We start from the raw sequence: 17,940 nt of genomic DNA, 5'->3' as shown, positions 1-17,940 counted from the left end.
AGCAAAAGCCTTGCAAACTCCCCATGACCTATTCGATAGGCCAAAACCAGTGACAACAAATCTCACAATTTGGTGTAAGATGTTACTGTTTCCCGCTCCAGCAAATGGATGAACCGCGGGAGATCAGTGCTACAGTGCTATGATTGAAAAAAATGGTGGTTTCTTTCAATATTACAACACATACTAGGATAAATTGTAGATGAATATAGATGTGTTAAAGTAAATAAAATGTGAAGAAATAGTAAATGCAAAGGTATTTTATTTGTACAAAACTAACAATTGTTCTCAGTTTAAAACTGTAGAAGATAAAGAAAAACATATGCTCATTTGTCCAAAATTTTACAATCTGAAAGAAAAGGACAAAAAGCAAATTAAGTGATCTAAAACCAGCAACACCAACAAATACTGGCAATTAATATGATAGGCCAAGGATGAATGGTTTTAAAAAATTAGTGTTGTGAAATAAATCAGTATTACGCTATTAAACTTGATAGAAAAAATGAGCATAAACCATGATAATATAATGTCTATTGAAAGAAGTGTAAATGACTAGTAAACACAAGAGCAATTTTCTTTTTTTTTTGAAATTTGTTTTGTTTTGTTTTGTTTTATTATGAAACACCATGAGGTATAGTTTAGACTTACAAGTTGTTGCGCTTGGGTTTCATTTATACAGTGATCGAGTACCCATCCCACCACCAGTGGCCAATCTCCACTCCCACCAATCCAAGTATCCCTCCTACTCCCCATCCCCCATCCCACCCTGCCTCTTTGGTAGGGCACTACCTTTCTTTCTATCTCTCCTTTTGGGTGCTATGTTCTACAAAAGGAACATTGGGTGTCAATCCTCTTCGGTCCATAGACTACTTTCAGCAGGCATCTCCCATCCTGGGCAGATCTTACCAGCACCCTTTATTGGGTGCTCCCTTCTCTATCTGCGCTGCCTTTACCCCTAGAGAATACAGCTGGCCTCTAAGTCATGGAGTGAACAACCTGGTATTTATGACAGTTGTACTTGTGTGTTAGTGTCTTATTTTGTTACTTTATATTACCCAGATGAATGCAATCTTTCTATGTCTGTCCCTCTGTTTCTGACTCATTTCCCATAGCATAATATTTTCCATGTAGTACCACACAAGAGCAATTTTCAAGTTCACTGGTAGACAAAGAGCACAAATTAAAATGTCCCCCAAATTACAAATATTGAAATATCAGGTGCTATCTTTCCCTAGCAAAGATGCTAGAAAATAGATCGTTTCTAGTTATTTTATTGAGAATTAAATCTGTATAATAGTTAGGCAATATATAGCTTAAAGCAGTTTAATGTTCATTAAGTCAATGTCACTGTCACTGTCCTCCCATTGTTCATCGATTTTCTTGAGCGGTCCCAGTTAGGTCTCCAGTGTGAGACTTTGTTGTAAGTTAGCTTTTGTGTGTGTATATGAAAATTCAAGGATCAAACCCTTAACCTCAGAAATGTGAGGCAAATATTTTACCACTGAGGCATATTTCCAAACACAATTAATGATTTCTTTTGCTTCTATAGTGCGAAAAATAGAAACCAAAATTTCATACATGCAAGCCAAGTTCTTTTGTCCTGAGCTACATATCCAGTCATAAGTAAGTTAGCTTTTAAGAATTGATATTAAGGAAAGAATTAGAAAAGTAGACAAATAGATATAAATGTCCACATCAATGTCATCTTAGCTTGAAAACATTACAATTATAATATCTCAATAAACAATTTATAGTAACAGAAATTGTTTATTTAAAAATCATACATGTATATAGACTAATATAAATGCATAATTGAAAGACTCCAAAGAAATGTACCTCCATTTTACTTGTATGTTTATTGTGGTTCTATTTTCTTCTTAATATAGTTATCCCATGAACAATACAAATTTGGACTTCTATATGATATTTTTCAATAATTATATTTTGAGAATTTTTGGACATTGGTATGGATGTGAAATAATTAAAGATGATCATCATATCCTAGAAATATAAAAAAATCTAAGAAAAACTATGCCATGTATGTATAAAATATATGCAGATAATTGATTTGATTGGACCCCAGACTTAGTATAGGGGTTAAAGCACTTACCATGCACACAGTCAACCCAAATTTATGGCTGGCACCACCAGGAATGACCCTTGAGCACAGAGTCTGAAGTCCCAAGCACCACATACTATGGCTCAAATACCCCACCAAAATAGAAATATAAATTATCACTTACTACCATCATATACATATGTATTATAAAGTCTATTATAAAATAGATTAAAGTTTTAAAATGTATCAAAATTTACAGATGGACAGGCCACATATAGCACTACTTGCAGACAATGGAATTAAGTACTATTAGAAATCCATCTTCTTGGTCAATAGCAGACTATCTATTAAATTTGGGGGTTTTTGAACATTATAGAGGAGTTAGCACCCTTAAGCTCTATGTTACTCAAGAATAAGTTATATGGTTTTCTTTTCTATTCTTCCTTTTATGTGGGGAGTGGAGCACACCCAGATGTGCTCTGGATTCACTTCTGACTCTATACAGAGATCACCCCTGGTAGGCTCAGGGTTCTGGGGATTGAACTCAGGTTAGCTGAATACAAGGTAAACACCCTCTACATTCTGCACTAGCTCTTTGGCCTATATGTTTCTTTTAGAAAATGACATGATAATAAAACTTTTTTAATAATTAAAATCACTTCTAATAAAAAATTTAATTAAAAAGTTTAATGGAGGCAAATACTGTTTTAATCATTAAAGTCAATTTAAAAATTAGAATAATACTTGGTAAAGCATAGAAACATAGCAAAAAATAGATGATATATATCTTTTTTGCAATTTGGTAACTGTAACATATTGTCCTTTTCCATTTCAAGGATAAGATGAATCTGTAGAGTAGATTTGTTCACGAACAATTCTATATTCTCTCCTGGATGCGTATTTAAAATTACTTGCCATAGTGCCTGTTTCTCAACATTTTGAGTACTATAGTCCTCTTTGCTATTGTTAGATCTTTCTCTTGTTTTATTTTTACTTTATGTTCCAATTTTTTATTTTTAATTTTCAATTTTTTATTAGTGAGACACCATGAGGTACAGTTGTAGACTTACAAATTTTTGTGCTTGGGTTTCAATTATACAATGATCTAATACCCATCCCTCCACCAGTGCCCATTTTCCACCACCACGGATCCCAGTATCCCTCCCACCCCCCATCCCCTCATCCCACCCTGACTCTGTGGCAGGGCATTTGCCTTTGTTCTCTCTCTCCTTTTAGGTGTTGCGGTTTGGAAAAGAGGCATTGAGTGGCAATCATGTTTGGTCTATAGTCTATGTTCAGCATACTCTCCCATCCTGGGAGGATCCTCCCAACACCCTTTATTTGGTGCTCCATTCTCTATTTCAGCTGCCTTTTCTGCTAGCATGTGTGGTTGGTCTCCAAGATATGACGACAAATTCCTTACACTAATCCTGTCCACTCTTGGGAGTTAGTCTCCTGTTTTTTTATTTTATGTTCTCCGGGTGAATGCAATCTTGCTCTGTCTGTCCCTCTCTTTCTGACTCATTTTGCTTAACATGATACTGTCCATGTAGTACCATTCCTATGTAAATTTCATGCTCTTCCTGCCTGAAGAATTCTCTCTGGCTTCCTGAAAGAACAGGGAGGGGAGAGGCAAAGTCCTGGTCCTAAGCAAACAGAGGAGGGAAGAATTATCTAAAATACATATGAAAAGAGGCATTGAGTGGCAATCATGTATTTATGATGACTAGTTAACAAACTGTATTTGCTTCAAGTACAGACTTCCTCATCTCAGCAACTGTGTATTCATACTCCATGCACTATCAAATATCCAGCTACTGTCCACAACCAACTAACAACATTCCCCTACCCATTTCAATCCTTTACTTCCCCTCTTGTAAGGACAATTCTGATGTTAGAGTGTAAAGGTTTGACTTTGCTTTTGTTTTATTACTACATTCAGTTTTTTTCTTTATATTCCAGAAACAAATCAAATGGTTTTTTTTTTTAAATAAACGACAGGAGGTGATATCAGGCAACAAATGAAATAGTTGATGTGGTTGAGAATCAGCAAGAGTCTTTTAGGTCAGTGTGAGGAAAGGAACATCCAGTTTTCCTTCCCAGCATATTTCCAAAGCCTGGCTTGGAGCAGGGTACATACTGGGAAGAAGCCCAGGAAACAGCAGTGGCTTGAACATCTAGGGGCCTATTTTCTTCTTTGAAAATTTAATGGTACTGACCTCCATTGCAAACCACAGCACACAAAATCAAAGAAAAAGCAAAAGGGAATGCCCTGAGTTGGGGCGGAGTGGGGGAGATGGGGGGTGGGAGGATCACTGTGATCATTGGTAGTGGAGAATGGGCACTGGTGGAGGGATGGTTACTTGATACTTGTATAACTGAAACCCAAGCACTAAGGTATGTAAGTCTACAACTGTACCTCATGGTGTTTCACTAATAAAAAAGAATGGATAATAATTTAAAAAATTAAAAGTGCTATCAGCTGGTATAAGAAAAAAATGTAATGGTGTTGACTAGAGTACATCAAGATCATTTTTAGTTATAGGATGCTATGATTCATCTTTGATTCACTGATTGGTACTTTGAAATGTCCCAGTTCATTCTCATTCAGAGAAGTCATTTATTTCTTCAAGTATTGATTTATACAGGGAATTTCTCAGAAAATTCTTTATATAATGTATATTCAGGGACTCAATGATAATGTTCTTATTACTATTTTCAAAGAATACAAAAATACACTTTTAATAAGATTTTCTTGGTTCTCTATATAAAAGCTAAATGACAAGAATTAAGGTTAACTCAAGATTTTCTAAAGTGCATTACATTAGTACTGGAAAAGAAATTTTAAAAGATTCTGGGAGAGGGGAGGAGGACAAGTCATGGATACATAAGGATTCGTACAAGTCTTTGGGTGTGTGGGGGGCAGGGGAGTGACTAGAAAAGTTGAGATCAAACTCAGCTATGTGATCTAATCTCTATATATCTATTCTCTAAATTAGATACCAGCGATGTATCCACACAGATGTATTCATATGACTATCATGTATACTAGTGAGATCTAGGGAAATAATTCTTACGAATTATTTCGAATTACGTAATTACGAATTACGAAATGGCGTGTCGGATTTCGGAAGGGAGAACATTGGGAAGGACATATCCATCCTGTGGAATTTGGTATGTCAGCAAGTGGACATGGCTATCGAAGAGATTTGAGAAGAAGTCATGGATAATCTTCTCCATTGCCATTCTGGAGGATGTGACGGATCCATCAGGACATCGGAGGGCAGTCATCTTCGTCTTATAGTTGACAAAGGCAGGCGGGCGTTATGAATACTTTTCCCGGCTTCTGCCGCATCTACCAGTACTTCTGCTCTTCTCTCTTTGAGGTCTTCCTTGTTCGCATCTCTGCACTGCTTTGCGAGCTCGGACGTTAGCTTGTGGTTGCCTGAGGCATGCGCCAAACCACACTGGCAATTTAGCTCAAGAGTTTTCGAAGATAGGCGATTTTTTGTGGCTATCTCTCTCTTGGCATTCCTCGCACATTCATGAAGGTGCTGAACCAGTCGATCGTATTCCTCCTCAATGTTGTCAACGGTGGCATCTTCCCATGTTGCCGCAATAGTACCAAAGAGTTCCCAGTTGGTGGTCATTCTGGGAGTTCTCTTTTTGAACTTTGTAGCCCTATCTCCCTGCTCTGTGAAGTAGAATTTTGCACGAAGTATACGGTGGTCCGATCCCGTTCGAAATTTTGGGACAACAGTGACATCTGTCAGGCAAAACCATCGATTTAATATGATGTGGTCTATTTCGTTGTGGAATCGTCCACCGGGAGACTCCCATGTCCATCATTTAGATTCTGCCTTCTGGAACTGTGAGTTACCATGAATGGTCTTGGTCAACATGATGAACTCAGACAGTCTCTCACCCTGTTCGTTCCATTCTAGGCCATGGGTCCCGATGTGAAGTTCTTCAGCTGATCTTCTCGGTCCTATCTTGGCATTAAAATCACCCACAATGATCTTGTAGAAGGTGTGGTCTTCTTTATAGAACTTCTCTAGCTCCATGTAGAACTTCTCGATTTCTCTTTCATCATAATAAGATGTTGGTGCGTAGACAACGAAAATAGATGCTGGCCGACTTTGACCGTGAGACTGGGAAGATAAGACTGCAGCTGAATCTTATGAAGTCAATATTTGTGAGAAGCAGCCTTGTTCCTGACGCCCCATTCGCTCTCAACGGAACGACCATCTCCGAATGCATCAGCTATGTGCAACTAGTTCGAGAAGTCAACATGACAAATAACCTGGCACCCAAGCTGTGCAGGAGGAAGAGAGCGGCTTGAAATGCCTTCAAGAACGTCGAAGAAATAACTAAGAGGACGAAGAACCTCCGGCTCCGGGCACATCTCTTTGATTCCACTGTTCTTCCTGCATTAACATATGCCTCAGAGACCTGGGCCCTACGCAAACAAGATGAGAACGGTATTCAGATCTCCCAAAGAAGAATAGAAAGAGTTATGCTTGGAATATCACGTTTCACTCGAATGAGAGAAAGAATCCGGAGTTCTGACATCCGTTGATGATCAAGAATCAGGGACGCTGTCTCATTACCAAGGTGTCGAAAATCAGATGGGCTGGTCACGTAATGAGATTTAAAGAAGACTGCTGGACTAGAGCTGTTACCGACTGGATTCCAAGGGATGTCAAAAGACCGCGTGGCCGCCCACCTTTCAGATGGTCTGACCTCTTTGTCAAGATCATTAACGTTTGGTTTGAGGCCCTTCATGTTCCCGGAGTGAACAGATGCCATTGGGCTACATTAGCACGCGCCAGGGACAAATGGAGACGTTACTGGCACCCGCTCAAGCAAATCGAAGACTAACGGGAAGTTAAGTGATTAAGTGATTAAGAATACAACATTCCTTCAAGAGAGTTGAAGCTTGTTACTTTTAGGAGATTTCTGGGATCAATTCCCTCCAGCCATACATTAAAGGTAGCAAAACACTTTTCACGTTTTTCTGTTCCCAGCCAGTCAACTACCCTTTCCTGAGAAAATCTATTAACTGGTTAGTCTCATGTCAGTCAGAAACTGCTTTCATTTCCCCCCATTTTCAACAAAGTTATTACTGGTACCAAGCAGAGTTAGTTAAATATATGTTCCTGTTAACATATATTTGCACTTAGGATCCATGTGAACACCTTCCACCTGGCTTTTAATGAAGGTGGTCATCCAGTTTGCTTTTCTGGTGGCATTCTGTTTCTCACTATTCCTCTCCACAGGTAATTGATGTGAAAATAACATATTTAGTAAATGGTATGATTGAAAGCTCCAGAAGGAATGCCAGCCCTTCAGGTTTCTGGGTCTTATATGTAAACTGTACTTTGGAACCTATCTTATTTTCGTATGTTTGTCTTGAATCTCATTTTCAAAAAATATTTTAACGTATTTGAAAAAAATCCACCAATTATCCCATGATGATCACCAGATTTCCACTTCGCTACCCTTCCCGGTTTCCTTTCCAACCATCCATCACCCCATTAACTCTTCTAGGACCATCTCTTTCTACCACAACCTTCCTTCCAGGCTCAAGGTCAATTCGTACTAACTGCTTTGGGAGTGGTGACCTAGGACGCATGTCTTTGTATGGTACCTACCACAATGGAACCACAACGCCATTTATAAAGTTGGTTCTTGTGTGAACAGCAGTTAAAAGCGATGTTTAGAGAAAGCTACAGGCAACAGGGACCATCGAAGACCAAAGACCAGCCCCTCAAGCTAATATAATTTGAGCTCCTGCCACCAGAAATTTCCTGAAAGCTGGCTTGGCTACCTTGGGGAGTTTACAAATCCAAAGACTTACATAGGCAATGGACCACATTGTTGAAACTCACTAGTAAAGTGTCACCACGATAGCAACTCTGAATATTGTTGGGAATAATTGAAATTGTGCAGCTAGGGGTGCTGAAAAGAGGGCTCCAGGACATGGTGTCTTATCTTAGCATCTACCAGGAGCTGATCTTCAGGCTTCATGCGTCAACTGTTCTCTTGGCTTTTTCCTTGTTAAGAGTCATCCTTGAATGACTCTGAGGGCATTGGTCACTCATCTGGTAGGTTTATTCCACAGTGTATGTGTTCGCATTCCCCAACCATCATTTATGGATAGACCACACAAACCTTTCAGTGATGTGTCTCAAATTTGCTTCCTTCCCAAAGGAGGCCATGAGGTGTAAACACAGCCTCCATGGAAGAATTTTTACTTTTCTTCTCATCATCTTAGACTCATCTGCCTTGCTCAGCCTATTCCAAATTTATTATTTTAACCGAAAACCACAAACCGTGCCATTTCTCCCATTTTTTTCAAGGACACCAGTGATGGGCATACTTGACTGTGCTCTAGTCTTACTCTTGGCTCTGTGTTCAAGTTTCTGTGTTCAAGCTCCTGCTGAGCCTTTCTTTTCATAGCCTCACGCTCTGGTCTCTGCTCTTTGGTGATGGGCTTTGACATGACTGGCTCAGGAACATTGGGTTTTCTCCATGGAATCGGTTGGAAACGGAAGTCTTGGAGGAGAAAGTGACTCTGACGTTTGGGCACTTGTTGTGACGACTGCGGCTTGTTCACAGAGACAGAAGGAGGCTCCCGCTGTAGAGAAGTGCCAGCTGCTGTCTTGTAGGGAGCAGGTCTAGAAGCTGCAGGCTGATGAATAGGCCGGCTACTAGGGTTCTGCAAACCTGGTCGAGATAGGTTGGTTGAAATGGACTTAGCAGGATTGGAAGGACCAGGCAAAAATGCAGTGGTTGACGGGGAAAAATTGGCAGCATTTGGCTGAGCTGCATTGGTAGAGCCAGGCTTGGCAGGGTAAGCTGCAGCAGGAAGATGTGTGGCTAAAGATTTTCGTCTCCGAGGAACAGGTCCAGCTTGTGGATTCTCCATGGTAAGAAACGGCAAAGGTACCAATTTGACCTTCCCAGGAGGTGGCAGCTCAGACTGGGATGGAGATGAGCGTTTTTCAGCACTGCTACTTGATTTCTGTGCTTTGACCTGAGTTTTCTCAAGGCCTTTTCCATCCCGTGTAGCACCTAGCCATGGCTTGACAGCTGAGGATGGCTTGACATCTTTGGGGTTCTTTGAGCTACTCAGGACCTGGGAGGAAGAGATTCCAAGTTTTGGATCACTCTTCCCCAGAGCATGAAACAATTGGACAGAATCCAGCATGTGTATGCCTAGGTAGTGGCGGGGTTTTTTAACTGCCTCTTGGCAAAGCTCAGGTTGAGTTTCCTTGCATTTCATCTTGCCAATGGTGGACTTTTCTTCTGCCTTGACCTTGTTCCCTAGCTGCTTACACTCATTAGCTTTCTTAGAGTTTTCTCTGGTGTTTTTTATCTTCTCCTGCCCATGGCTCTTTGTCTTGCTGATCCTGCTGGAGGCAGCTTTGTGAGATTTGCTGTTAGTTTTGGCTGTGGTCACAGGACACCTCTCACTGACTGCAGCATTACAAACAATCCCTGCTCCCCTTAGCAAGCATTCTCAGACTTTTGGCTGGATTTTGGCCTTGGGTTATCCCTCAAGAGGTTCAGAAGCCTCCTTTTTGTTCTTCCGTTTTGCATGGGAGGTCCGCTTAGTGCCACTTGAATTTTCTCCCACCTGCTTCAGAGTGATTGTGTCAGTGGTGTTCATTACCTGCAGATCTTTGCATGATCTAGGTCTACTGGGATCTGGTAGGTCTCCAGAGGTTTTGAAAGCCCAGTTTTCTTCTGATCAAAATTCTTAACTTTTTGTTCCTGCGTTGGAGTTGGCGTCAGCGCCAGGTTACTTTGGGCTGGAGATATTATGGGAACTTCCCCAAGATCAGGTGAGTACCTGTTACTTATGGTTCACATACAACTTAATCTTGTTGATGCATTGAAGGTTACCCTGATTTTTGATCCACTTCAAAAATCACTACTTGAGTTTTTCCCAAGAAATATTTTTGGAAGGAAAACTTTATTTAAATTCTGTGTATTAAGTTGTTTATCAACAATGTAGTTACTCATAACTCTAAGAATAATAATGCATACACGAATATAATTTTTCTATTTCATGTTATTTACATAGGAGGAAGTGTAAGGAAAACATCATGAAAAATATGTATCACAGAACTGAAAAAGAATTATGTAGATATTAATGAAATCTGGGCTCTGTAGCAAGCAGCATAGTACGGTATGTTATGGAGAACAGACCCAAGAGTAAGTCTTGAATAACAGTGGATGGCATCCCAAACAAAACCAAATAAAACAGTCCAATAAGATTATTACTAAATTGCTCCACATATACAATATGAAGACTGTATTTTATTTTAGTAAAAACTGCTAGCCAAAAAATGGAATAGAAGGTGATTTTTGAGTGACACTTTACCAGTCCATTAAAGAGAAAGGATTTATCAGTAACTACATAACAAAAAGAAAATAGGAATAAACGTGATTTTATTTCATAGACAAGAAATGTTTTAAATGAGTAAAATACAGAAAGAAACTTCAAAATTACAAAAAATTATACTCATCAGTACCTTTGAATATTAACCAGCAAACAACACGTGTTAAACATAGCAGAGGATTTCACTTGATCACACAAGAAACAGAAAAGACCATTTAAAAAGTGATCACAAAATATTGCAAATTTACTTTCAATGCCTAGATTAGAATTATATTTATCAAACAGGAAAACTTTCTTCTCAATGTTTAATAAATGAGCACCAAAATCCCATAAAATATCTTTATGTAGGAAAACTCAGAATTCAGAAATATGACAAAAATGTGTAATTAGTCATGTGAGACTTGATTTTTCTATTTCCTCTTAGGATCTAAAAACAAAACTTGACTATTATCAAAGTACTCTCATGTTAGGAAGAAAAAATCACATGAAATAATATTTGTAAAGATGACAAGCAGCTTTAACCTGGAACCTACTGACCACACAAATGAATCAAACCTCCTGATTCAAGTTAGAATATACCATTTTTTTTTATTTTAACAGGCAGCGCATACATGAACTTAAAAACCAGAACGTAATAAAAACATTGAAGATTCTGGGTCTTCCACCGCCCTAGATAAACACTATTAGCTATTTATGGGGAGCATCATTTCTGAAGCGTGTTTATACTCCAAATTTTCAAGTACCAAGTACTGTGTTCTTAGAAATAATAAGGAAAAAAGCCAGCAAGGATGGCTTTCTGATAAAGAGCTTTTCCTACTGGTACCCTATTGAAGGCATAGTATATTTTCTAGTCCTGACATTTATTGAAGTAAAATTCTTTGACTTGCTCTCAGTGGATTATTCTCAGCATATTTCATATATATTCTTTCTTTTTTGATGTTAAGTCTTTGGTTCTCTTCAACTTTATGTCCAAACGTTTTCCCCTTCTTGATAATCGAAGTCCCTATACTTTCTTTCTTTCTTTCTTTCTTTCTTTCTTTCTTTCTTTCTTTCTTTCTTTCCCATTTTTTTCTCCCTCATATTGTCTTGGTGTCGATTGGTCAAAGTTTGATGAAAGTGATCCCAAACTTGCTTACCTTAGAGGGCTTGCCTCCCTAACGCTCAGCACTCCACACCTTCCCCATGCCCCATATTCTCTTATTACCTGGTTTAAATAGAAAACTTAAAGATCAATGATTATTACTTTGTAATATCACTATATTCAAAATACTGAAGTATAAATACAAGTGGAGAGACCATTAGAGAGAACACATGTTAGTATATATTAACAGTTTTTAACAGCATCTATATTTTCTGTTTCTGTAAAAATACTGTCTCTGATTTACTTGTTTTCAATGGATATCATGTAAAATTCACTATTAAAAGGAAAAAGAAACACAGAGAATCAACACTCATATATATATATGTATATATATATGTGCATGTGTGTGTATGTATGTGTGTGTATTTGAGCTCCTAAGTATGTCTAAAATATAATGTAATCAATGAGGAAAAACACTTTGTATGTGAGAGAAAGTAAGCCAGTGTCTAAAATCACACAACAAATGTCAAAGTCAAGCTAAAATGAGGCTTATAAAATTCTACTTGAATACTTTCTTTCATTACTACGTGCTCTTTTTACTTGACTGCTAAGTTTAGGGACTATAAATCTAATGAAAAGCTTTGAAAAGTATTATTCCTTACCTGACATGGTCAGAGAAGAGGAAATACCGATGAAAGGTTGACGAGAAGAGGAGATGGTACGAGATTACGTCTGAACACTGAAGCGGCTTAAGACCACAAGTGTTCAGTACAGACGACTGCTCACTGGTGATTGGTCATTGGTTACTCGTCACTTGCCATGATGATTCAAATTTGTTTACAAACAACTACATGGGACCCCCAAGATTCTATCAGTTGGTGATTGGTTTGGTGGCAGAATGATGTCATAAAGTAGGCAGTTGAAACCTAGAGGGTAGCCAATCAGGAGGTCTGAATCCCAGAAGAAGACCGGATTGGATAGAGAGTGGTGTAGAGTGAAGCAGGCTAGGGAGATGGAATTCTACAAGACGGTTATAACAGTTTCACCTTCGTCAGACTCTTGTGTTAGAAAAATACTCCCATGATACTCAAGAGCTTAGCTATTTCATTAATAAATCAAGAAAATTACTAAATAATTGTTTATATTGCACTGTTAATGAAACAACATTTGGTATTACTAGTATATTTTAGATAACGTTTACAGCACAGTGGGTAGGGCATTTGCCTTGCAGGAGGCCAACCCTGATTCCGATTCCTCTGACCGGCAAGCTACCCAGAAAATCTCGTCCACATAGCAAGAGCCTGGCAAGATACCCATGACGTATTCGGTAGGCCAAAGCCAGTGACAACAAGTCTCACAATTTGTTGTAAGATGTTACTGGTTCCCGCTCGAGCAAATGGATGAACTGCGGGAGGACAGTGCTACAGTGCTATGATTGAAAAAATTGGTGGTTTCTTTCAATATGACAACACTTACTAGGATAAGTTGTAGATGAATCGAGATGTGTTAAAATGTAAATAAAATGAGAAGAAATAGTAAATGCACAGGTATCTTATTTGTACAAAACAAACAGTTTTTCTCAGTTTAAAACTGTAGAAGATAAAGAAAAACATATACTAATTTGTGTCAAAATTTTTCAACCTGAAAGAAAAGGACCAAAACCAATTTAAGTAATCAAAAAACAACCAAAACCAACAAATATTGGCAATTAATATGATAGGCCAAGGATGAATGTTTTTAATAAATTAGTGCTGTGAAATAAATCAGTATTTAGCTATTCAACTTCAATAGTAAAAATAAGCATAAACCATGATCATATAATCTGTATTGAAAGAAGTGTAAATGACTGGTAAACACAAGGGCAAGATACTCGCAGATGCCTACCAGGTTCTCTCAGAGTAAGAACTGGACAATAATTGTTGTTGTCTTATCAACAAAATCCAGTCTCTGTATCTTGGACATTGATGGGATTACATGACTCCAGGGGCAGTTCGTGGTTGTAACACTTAGCTACTAGGAGATGGGGGATCTGGTTGGAGGGGGCCCAGTCTTGATCTGAGCAGCCTTGGAGATCTCATCCCCCGGTTGGGCACACCTGGGCTCCTCTGTCAGATTTGTTCATCCATGAGGCTCCTTCAAGCTTGGGGAGAGTGGTCTAACGCGTACCTATGGCTGGTTGCAGAGGTCTTCAGGTGCCGGGGCTCTGCTTGGCACGGTGAGGGAAACTCAACACACCCCCTCCAAGGGACCCCGGTGAAGAAAGGCAGGTGCGGGATCAGGAGACTGTCATTTTAGACATATTTGGAATTAATTTCAGATCAAAAAGTACACATCATTCAAACTACGTATGTGCTTAGTAATAAATTACTACACACTTGTTCAATCACCTAAGAAACCCCACTCTGCTCAGAGAACTAGATTTTTAATTATAGGTCTGTTTTGCCCATGTGTCATGACTGAGAATCACTATCATTAGATATGAAACTCACTATACACAAAGATGCACACAGGCTGATTTTAGTCATCTGTGTTGTTAATGTGTGTTGGCCATTAAACTTCACTGAGACCCTTTTTTCTGTCCTTTACAGGAGCCTCATGAGTCTCAACTTCCGTTCAAGTTGAACGTATAATAATGTGGAATGAAATCATCAATATGCTGCTCACCTCTTCCTTCAGGAGAAAAATCCTACTTACATTCAAGGTGGTCAAAGTGCAGACAACACCATCCACCTTTTCCTGGAGATGTACACGGGACTGAGGTGAGAACAGCAAAAGGCTCTAGTTTAATGGTCTTAATGAAGGTTTCAGGGAAGGGCATTAAACAGGACTCATATAACATCTTCCAAAAGAATTATTTTGTAAAACTGATGCCTTGATTATGGTAAAAGATAATATGGTAAAAACCATATTTTTCTTTCTGGGACATTAAAGTTCTAAATCTATCAAGCTGCTTTGAAATACTTTCCTTGATTAGGTACCACTCTCTGCCATAGGGTAAGTAAGGACAACACTCAAAGTAATCAGAAGAGAAAAATTAACTCCTACTAGGTTTGGTTACACATATACTAAAATTGAAATGATACAGAGATTATCATGGTCCTTGCACAGAGATGACATGCAAACTTGTAAAGAGTTCCATATTTTTGTTGCAAGAAGAAATAACACGGCTACTTTAAGCTAAGGCAATCCCCACAAGTACAAAAATTCTACATAAAGATAGAACAAATCCCCATAACAACAATCTCTCTCAATGTCAATGGACTAAATGTGCCAATTCAGAGGCACAGAATAGGAAGATGAATTAGAAAACTGAACCCAACATTCTGATGCCTGCAAGAAACACATCTGAGCAATCAAAGCAACCATGGGCTAAAAGTAAAAGGCTGGAAAACAAGTCTTCAAGAAAAGAACACCTCCACAAAGCTGGAGTAGCCATACTAGTATCAGACCACATGGACTTCAGGCTAAAGGTTATAAGAGACAGTGAATGTCATTTCTTCATGATCATGGGATCTGTACATCAGAAAGAACTCACCCTCCTCAATGTAGATGCTCCATGACAGACCAGCAAAATACTTAAAAACAACTTAAAATAGACTTAAAAAAAAACATTGATAGCAAAACAGTACTAGGTGGAGATTTCAACACTACTTTGTCACTTCTCAATAGATCAAACAGACTAAATCTCATCAAGGAAATATTTTATTTAAGGGAAGTAATGAACAACCGTTGGCTTAGAGAAGAAATCAAAGAGGAAATAAAAAGGTTCCAGAAACAAATGAGAATGAGGACGCGAGCTACCAGAACTTGTGGGACACAGCAAAAGCAGTGTTAAGAGGAAAGATTATAGCTCTGCCAGAATTCATCAGGAAGAAAGAAAGGGCCTACATGAATAAATTAGAGCTCAAGATTTTGGAAAATGATCAACAAAAGGAGTGCAAACAAGGCTGGAGCAAGGAAATAATAAAATTTGTAGTAGAAATCAATGAGCTAGAAACCCAAAATACAATCCAGAAGACCAATAAAAGCAAAAGCTGGTTCTTTGAGAAAATAAACAAGATCAATAAACCTCTGGAAGCCTCTCAAAGAAACAGAAAGAATTCTAATAAATCGAATCAGAAATGCAAAGGGGGGTATCCTAGTAGAAACTACAGAAATCCATAGGATCATCAGAAATTATTTTGAGAATCTTTGCAGCAGGAAATGAGAGAATCTTGAATAAATTGATAAATTAATGGATTCCAATTACCTCCCAAGGCTGAACCAAGAAGATTTGGAATACTTGAATCTATCACTACCAAGGAAATTGAAATGATGGTCAAAATATACCCCCAAACAGAATCCTTGGCCCAGATGTATTCAATAGTGAAATATTTCAATCCTTTAAAGAGGAACTGCTGCCAACATTTTTCAAGATTTTCAAGGAAATTGAAGAAACAGAAATGCTCCCAAATAGTTTCTATGAGGCAAAGATCACCCTAATACTCAAAACAGACAGAGACACCACAAAAAATGAAAATTTCAGACCTATTTCCTTGATGAATACAGATACACAGATTCTCAAGAAACTACCAGCAAAGAGAATCCAGAAACTCAACAAAAGATCACACACTATTACCAAGTAGGTTTATCTTGCGGATGCAAGGATGGCTTAACGTTCTCTAGTCAATAAGCAGAATACACCATCTCAATAAAATAAAGATAAAAGTCATATCATCATATGGATAGATGTAGATAAAGCATTTGATGAGATTCAGCACCCATTCATGATGAAAAACTCTCAACAAAATGGGAGTTGAAAGTACTTTCTTCAATCTGGTCAAAGCAAACTACCACAAACCCACAGCAAGCATTATTCTCAACGGGGAGAAAACTAAAGGCTTGGAGCAGAAATCAATGAGCTAGAATCCCAGAATACAATTAGGCACAAAACAAGTTACCCACTCTCACCACACCTATTCAACATAGTACTTGAAGTACTTGCCATAGGATCTCAGGAAAAAGAAAAGATATCAAGGGAATCCATATAAAAAAGGAAGAACTCAAGCTTTTACTATTTGGAGATGACATGATACTATACTTGGAAAATCCCAAAGAATCTACAAAAAAGCTCCTGGGAACAATAGATTTGTTTAGTAAAGTAACATATTACAAAATCGATATCCGGTAGTCCATGGCTTTCCCATATATTTCAAATGAAAAAGAAAAAAAAGAGATAGAGAAAAACAACCCCATTCACAATAATACCTCAGAAAATCGAGTATATTAGAATCAACTAAAATGTTAAGGAACTATACTTTGGTTCTATTGCGGCAACATGGGAAGATGCCATTGTTGACAACACTGACGAGGAATACGATCCACTGGTTCAGCACCTCCATGAATGTGCGAGGAACGCCAAGAGAGAGATAGCCACAAAAAATCGCCTATCTTCGAAAACTCTTGAGCTAATTCGCCAGCGTGGTTTGGCGCATGCCTCAGGCGACCGCAAACTAAAGTCCGAGCTAGCAAAGCAGTGCAGAGATACGATCAAGGAAGACCTAAAAGAGAGAAGAGCAGAAGTACTGATAGATGTGGCAGAAGCCAGGAAAAGTATTCGTAATGGCTGACTGTCCTTCGCCAACTATAAGACCAAGATGACTGCCCTCCGACGTCCTGATGGATCCATCACATCCTCCAGAACGGCAATGGAGAAGATTACCATGACTTCTACTCAAATCTCTTCAATAACCATGTCCACTTGCCAACATACCAAATTCCACAGGATGTATATGTTGTTCCCAACGTTCTCCCTTCCGAAATCTGACACGCCATTTCGCTGGTAAAGAAACAAACAGCACCCGGCCCAGACAAGGTCAGACCTGAACACCTGAAGAACCTGCCGTCAGTACTCATCAATACAGTGGCTCAGCGCTTCACTCGCTACCTGTCTGAATGCAAGGTTCCGTCCCAGTGGAAAACCAGCAGGACCATCCTACTGTTCAAGAAGGGAGACATCCATGACATTGGCAACTATGGCCCGATCTGCCTATTGTCTGTCATCTACAAGTTGTTCACTCGAGTCATCCTAAATAGGATTGGCAGAACACTAGATGAAGGACAACCATGCGAGCAAGCAGGGTTCCGCAAAGGATTCAGCACCATCGACCATATCCACAAGATAACCAAACTCATTGAGGTTTCTCGGGAGTTCAAGATGCCGCTGTTTAACGTTCATGGATTTAAAGAAGGCCTTTGATTCTGTTGAGACGGAAGTGGTCATTGAAGCCGTAGCCAATCAGGGCATTCAAGCCCAGTACATCAGGATCCTCGTGAGCTGTATTACAGATTCACTAGCAGGATCTCACCATTCTACAAAGAAGTGATTGTTGATGTCAAGAGAGGGGTGCGGCA

At 38.9% G+C, this 17,940-nt stretch overlaps 1 pseudogene; it reads left to right on the top strand.

The window, feature by feature from the left end:
• Positions 1-14,595: 14,595 nt before the first annotated feature.
• Positions 14,596-14,692, top strand: LOC130022989 (uncharacterized; annotated as a pseudogene).
• The last annotated feature ends 3,248 nt before the right edge of the window (positions 14,693-17,940 follow it).

The sequence above is a fragment of the Sorex fumeus genome, unplaced genomic scaffold (genome assembly GCF_029834395.1).
Source record: "Sorex fumeus unplaced genomic scaffold, SorFum_2.1 ptg000021l, whole genome shotgun sequence".
In the NCBI taxonomy this organism is placed as follows: domain Eukaryota; kingdom Metazoa; phylum Chordata; class Mammalia; order Eulipotyphla; family Soricidae; genus Sorex; species Sorex fumeus.
This window is presented reverse-complemented; position numbering and strand designations above follow the sequence as displayed.